We start from the raw sequence: 6763 nt of genomic DNA on the forward strand, positions 1-6763 counted from the left end.
ATTTCGGGAGTATTCTTTACTTTGCCTTTTGACGATTTTAGCTCCCACTGGAACCGAGATCCGTCATTTCCGAATGGTCATAAATGGAGTACTCAATGAATAATATATTCACTTAAATACTGGATCCGATCATGTACCATTTGTGTGACCCTACAGGTTCAGGCAAGAGTAATTTGTGGATTAATATTATTAATTTCACTTGAACTGAAGCGGCCTCTAGCTAGGCATTCAGTTCACTTGATCTCACTGAATTATTAACTTGTTAATTAATACTGAACCGCATTTATTACTGTAGACACCTAATTTGTGTCTCCCCTTTGGGATGATGACGATACCATTATCCATGTTAGGCGATTGGAGTAACTCCAGGCGGAAATCCCAATTGCTAAGAATACCTCCAAAATCCAAGGTACAAAATCCAATCCCCGAGACCGTTCCCCTCCCGGAACTCGGTACAAAATACAACTTCCAAGATCCAATTTCAAAATCCAAGTTCAATCTCAACTATAAGATCATCCCATTGGTTTTAATAGGCCTTTTCCACTCAAAATCATATAAGGCAAGTCAAATTCGGGCGCCGACCCACAAAACCGAGCATGCCGGGCCCCGCCCCGTAAAACCGGAATTCAAAAACCCGAGAAAGGTTTGTTTTTAGACGCAAATTCAAGCCTTAACCTCCAAGCAAACACTACATGCCAAACATCGAACTATTCGTACGAAGGTACACTCATACAAGACAAATCAAGGACGGCATCTTTCCGTCCTTTTTGACGGCATTCAGCCCACGTCAGCAGCGCCTAGCGCTGGCCTGGCGCCAGGCGCTGGCGTGTGCTGGCATTTTTCACCATTTCCCTCCTATAAATACCCCTAATTTCCATCGAAAAAGGGGGAGCACAACACATACAACGTCGTAATTTCGACATTACTCCTCACAATACAAACCTCAAAATTCTTCAAATACACATACAAAAATTCCAAAATTCAAGAGCAATTGGGAGCTCGTGCCTAAGCCTAACTAGGTAAATCTGAATCCCATTTCAATCAATTATGCTATTTTGATTTCAAATGATTAGCAAGTTGGTGTTTTTTTTCCATAAAAAACACCACTTGCAACAATCACACATGCTTTTTCAAAAATACAAACTTTTTCAAATACAAAATACAAATTTTCAAGATTCAAGGATGTTCAAAGTTGTTTGCATTCATCTCTTTGAACTAGAATCACCTTCAAGTGTGGAGTAATCAAAGATGACACCTTTTAGCATTTAAAGGTTTAGTCTTTTTGAGATTCCAGACTCCATTTTTCAATATACAAGCTCAAGTTTTCAAATTTCAAGGATCCCACCATGTTTAGGGTTGTTCATAACTACCTCTCTAAACTAGGATCATTTCAAGTTCAAATTTCAATCATTTCAAGTTCAAGTTTCAATCTTTTCAAGTTCAAACCTTTCAATATTCAAGCTTTCAATTTCAAGTTCAATATGCAAAATCTAGGACATTTGGGTTGAGCAACCACTCCCAAGTTGAGATTTTTGGCTTTGAATTCGTGTCGCGCGCACTTATTTTTAAGGAGCCGCTTGGCGTTCGAATCTCATGTGCCCAAGTACAAATTTCAATTATGCACCTTTAAATATCGCACTTTCAATATCGCACTTTCAATATCGCACTTTCAATATCGCACTTTCAATATCGCACTTTCAATATCGCAATTTCAATATCGCACTTTCAATTCCGCACCTTTACTTGCCTAGTCCATTTCTAGGCAATGTGGACCTACTCCCTAGTCCTTTTCTAGGGGGTCTTGTATTTACTAATTCCGCACTTTATTTAGTATTGTGATGTTTCTTTATGTGCTTTATTGCTTTCATCACCAACATGCTAAATACAACAACATACAAAGGTTACATCACGCTTAACGAAGATATTTTTGGACAAACCGGCCTTAGGTTCCTTAAATCAATCTTTAAAGCAAAGTGACCGCCGTACAATTAGAAATTCTATTTTTTTCTAAATTTCAAACCCACATAGTCTAATCTTAGGGTTTATTTTCGAAACAATGTTGTGCCAACGTACTTGAATATTTCTAAAGCTCGCCGAATAAGCATTTTCGTTCCCGAGCCCGGATCTCACCTGTTTTGGGCAAATTCGACTTAGAGACGAGCTTGCCTTGAAGATGGTGCTAACAATCGATCGAGCTAGATAATTGAAAATGGTGAGAGCAAGTTGTAATAGCATGGAATGACAGTATGTTTATTGCTTAGAAATCTTGTATGTAAAATGGACAAGACTAAGCCATTTTATAGGCATTTACAATAAAAGTGTAACGTTTGTGCTTAATTGCACATAATTACACAATAAATGCGTAATGAAGGCCGGCTTCATCAAGGGTTTGCAACGGCTTTTTTGATCCCAACAGTTGAGAGTGAGTTCGAACGGTGCCACCATGTGCCTTGCTGGCAGCCACGTATGCAATGCTTGCCACGTTTGCCTACATCACCAAGAGGGTATTTTCCCCCCTAACATCACCCATCCGTTTCAAGGATTCAAGGCCTTATCCAAAAAAAGAGTCATTGTGCGGTCTTCCCAAACGAGACCTAAAATAAGTTTGGTGGCGACTCCTTCGAGGTGCAAAAATAATTCAACAGTTCTCTAAACGAACCGCCTCGTGCCAAAACCCCATTGTAGGAAACGGGGAAAAGATCAAAAAACCCCCTACAATTCTTGGCGACTCTGCTGGGGACGTTTCTAATTTCGATTTCGAAAATGAGAGCAGATTTCGAGCAACCAGCCACTGATCTGCCAAAGTACTGGATGCCAGCACTGGCGCCAGGCGTAGCCCCTGCGCCCAACGCCACTGCCTGCATCCAAGACAGTGGCTCACAGTGGCTTGTTGCCCACTTTTGCTCAACTTTTCGTGTTGGGAGTTAGTCTGTTTTTGCATCTGGAAAGACGCTCCCAAGCCTCGTGAACGAGTGCCGAAAAACGGGCTTTACAAATACAAATTCAAGTACGATTTCAATTTCAATTTCTAGTCATTTCATGCATTTTTCGAAAACCATATTGTGCAAAATGAATTTCTACCTTTGCCCAAACGGGTGTGTTCTACATTCGGGCTAGCCCCGGGGGCAACGAAATGGTGACTCTCCATACGGTTCCCGACCAAAGTGTGTGACCATTTCCGCGCCTACCGAAACTTGGCATTTGCTTGACATTCCCGATGTCAAGTATGGAGGCCGTCTGCCGACACACACTTCCCTTAGGCGGAATGTGAAAGCTTGTCGCCGGATCCGTCTCTTAGCCGAGTACCATTTTGACACCCAAAGCCGACCACTTGCATCATACAAAAACTTAGACCGACCTTAGGTTGAGAACTTTGCATGTCGCATTCATATTCATGATTAGTGTGACAACGTGCTACTTGTGCATTGTGTGGGCGTCTTTGCACACGTGAATGGCTAACCTCGAGTTCTAGCTTGCCAAAACCAATTAGCCTCCAACTAGGAAACCAAACCCCTAGGAGCATCATTCAAACCTCATGCATCTAAATCGCCAATTTTAGGGTCTTTAGGAGTGTCACTCCATTTGATTCAAAAACCTTAAACACGCCTCACGCACAAATGCCAAATTCAAGTTCAATCCAACGGCGTCATAATGCCGGATTTTCAAGTCCAAAGTCCAAGCTACAAATTCAAAAGTCAATCCAACCGCGTCATTATGCCGGATTTTCCATTTCAAAATTCCAACTTTCAAATTCAAAATTCAATTCAACGGCGTCATAATGCCGGATTTCGAGTCAAGATTCCAAGTTTCATGTTCAAAATGCAATCCAACGGCGTCATAACGCCGGATTTTCTATTTTCAAAACCTCAAATTTCCAAGTCAAGTCCAAATCCAACGGCGTCATAATGCCGGATTTTCTAGTCCAAATTCCGAGTTTCAAAGTTCAAACCAAATTTTCTAGTCCAAAACCTCAATTTTCAAGTCCAAATCCAACGGCGTCATAATGCCGGATTTCCTAGTCTTCAAGCTTCAAGTTCAAATCCAAACTTTCTAGTCCAAAACTTCAATTTTCAAATACAACCCAAGGGCGCCATAATGCCGGATTTTCTAGTCTAAATTTCGAGTTTCAAGTTCCAAGTCAAGACTCAATCCAACGGCGCCTTAATGCCGGATTTTCTAGTCCAAATTTCAAGCTTCAAACTTCAAAGTCAAAAACCACAAATCCAACGGCGTCATGCCGGATTTCCTATTTCAAACATTCAAGTCTTCAAACATCAAAGTCAAGTTGCCAATTCCAAGTCTCAAAACCTCAAAGTTCAAATGCCAAAGTTCATGACCGGCGTAATGCCAACTTTTCAACTCCAACTTTCAAACCTCAAATTCCATGTCAATCTTTCGAATTTCAAGTCCTATGCTCAAAACTTCAAATTCCAAATATATGCCGTCGTAATGCCGATTTTCCATTCCGTATTTCAAACCTCAAGCTCGAAGTTCAAAGATTTCAAACATTCAAATTTCAAATCCTACACTACAAGTCCACGGCGGCATAATGCCAGACTTTCAAGTTCACAAATTCAATGTCGCAAATCCACGGCGACATAATGCCGGATTTTCCAAATACGAAGCTTCATGTTCTACATACAAAATGCATCCCTTTCCATTTCAAAATTCAAACTTGGAGTCAAACTCAAATTTCAATCGGGTTGAAAATCCCCTGAAATAATACAAGTCCAAATTCGACGGGTTGAAACTCCCCAGAAATAATACAAGTTCAAGATTCCATCTACGGGTTGAAAATCCCCTGAAATAATACAAGTTCAAATTCGGCGGGTTGAAACTCCCCAGAAATAATACAAGTTCAAGATTTCATCTACGGGTTGAAAATCCCCTGAAATAGTACAAATTCCAACGGGTTGAAATTCCCTTCAAATACTCCAATTCCAATGGGTTGAAATTCCCCTAAAATATTGACGGGTTGAAAATCCCCTAAAATAATACAAACCCCATTCCAAATATTTCCAACGGGGTGAAAATCCCCAGAAATAATACAAGTCCAATTGTTCAATCGGGTTGAAAATCCCCTGAAATAATACAAATTCCAATGGGTTGAAATTCCCTTCAAATATTCCAAGTCCAATGGGTTGAAACTCCCCTAAAAAATTGACGGGTTGAGATTCCCTTTAAATAGTACAAAATCAATCCCTTTCAATCGGGTTGAAATTCCCTTCAAATATTCCAAGTCCAATGGGTCGAAATTCCCTTGAAAATTCAATTTCCTAGTACAAGTCCAATTTCCATATCCTAGAGCGGGTTGAAATCCCCTTCAAATAAGTCCAATTTCCAATAGGTTGAAATATTCCTTTTCGATCTCCCAAATTCTAGTACAAAGAGCCAACTTTCACGAAAGAATGAACGCTCCTCTCAAACATTTCCAACGGGTTGCAAATCCCGAATATAAGTACAAAATCCAAAGTCCCGAATCTTCAGAGTGACACTTAGAGTCAAGTCTAGGTCTCATTCATTGCATGCATATCATATCATGTGTCAGGAAGTCCAAGTTCTAAAACTGTCTGGTGTGTCCTAACTAGGAGTCCGAAGATCCTGTGGGTTCGCCGAAGAGGGGAGAGGTTGGAAAGAACTCCAGCAGCCCTAGCCTCCCGCATAGCCGGTGTCGAGCAAGTAGCCATATCATCTCCTACAAATCAGACTCCCAGCCCCATTCAAGGAACAGTCCAAATGTCTGCCTCTGATCAACTCGCTCAACTCCTAGCGGCTTTCGCCAACCTCAGTGCCAATGTGGAGAGCATAAGCAACCGATTGGGTGTCGTGGAACAGGGTGCGCCAACTGATGACTTAACCAAGAAGATCGAGAGCCTTGTCAGTAAGGTTACCAATCAAGAGAACTACTTTGACACCTCAATGGAGGACAACCTCAAGGGGAAGGCTAATCTGCCAGACAAATTCTCCGCCAATGACATTCCAAAATTCAAATCAACTGACAATCCCAAGTACCATCTCAAGAACTTCAGAGCTACAATGGCCATCAAGGGGGTCGAACTCGAGCTATACCCAGTGGTATTCCCTATGTCTCTGGAACCTGTCTGCCAAAAGTGGTACTATTCACTCAAGGAACATCAAACGAATACCTGGGAAGCGGTCGCTCGAGCATTCATGGAGCAATATTAGCCCAACATTCAGCTGCAAACTACTCTAAGGGAACTAGAAGTTCTTAGGCAAGGGCCTAAGGAAGGCTTTACTACTTACCTCAACCGGTGGAGGGAAATGACATCCCAAATGGTAACCCGGCCATCCGAGAGAGAGTTAGTCAAGATTTTCATCGCCGGTCTCCTTCCAAAGTACAATGCTCACATGAAGTACCTAGGTCTGGAAAGCTTCAAGAGAACCTACGACATAGGGGTCGACATAGAGGATGACCTAATGAAAGCACCCGCAGCCCCAGCTCCGCAATCTGAAAAATGTAAGGGGAAGAGACCTGAGACAACCCACAAAGGTCATGAGGTCAACGCCCTAGAGGCTCCTCAAGGTCCCAAATCGAACAACTTCAAAAGCAACGCTAACCAGCGCAACTATCAAGGCAGGCCCCAAAGAGTCTTCACAAACCTCGGGATGTCTTACAGTGAGGCATTTGATCGGCTGGTCGAAAAACAAGTTATAGCACCCATCGGTCCAACACCCAATCCTCCAGTTGACAAAAGATCCAAGAGTTGGGATCCGACAGCTCATTGCAAATACCATCAAGGGA

The sequence above is a fragment of the Spinacia oleracea genome, chromosome 3 (assembly GCF_020520425.1).
Source record: "Spinacia oleracea cultivar Varoflay chromosome 3, BTI_SOV_V1, whole genome shotgun sequence".
Classification (NCBI taxonomy): Eukaryota; Viridiplantae; Streptophyta; class Magnoliopsida; order Caryophyllales; family Amaranthaceae; genus Spinacia; species Spinacia oleracea.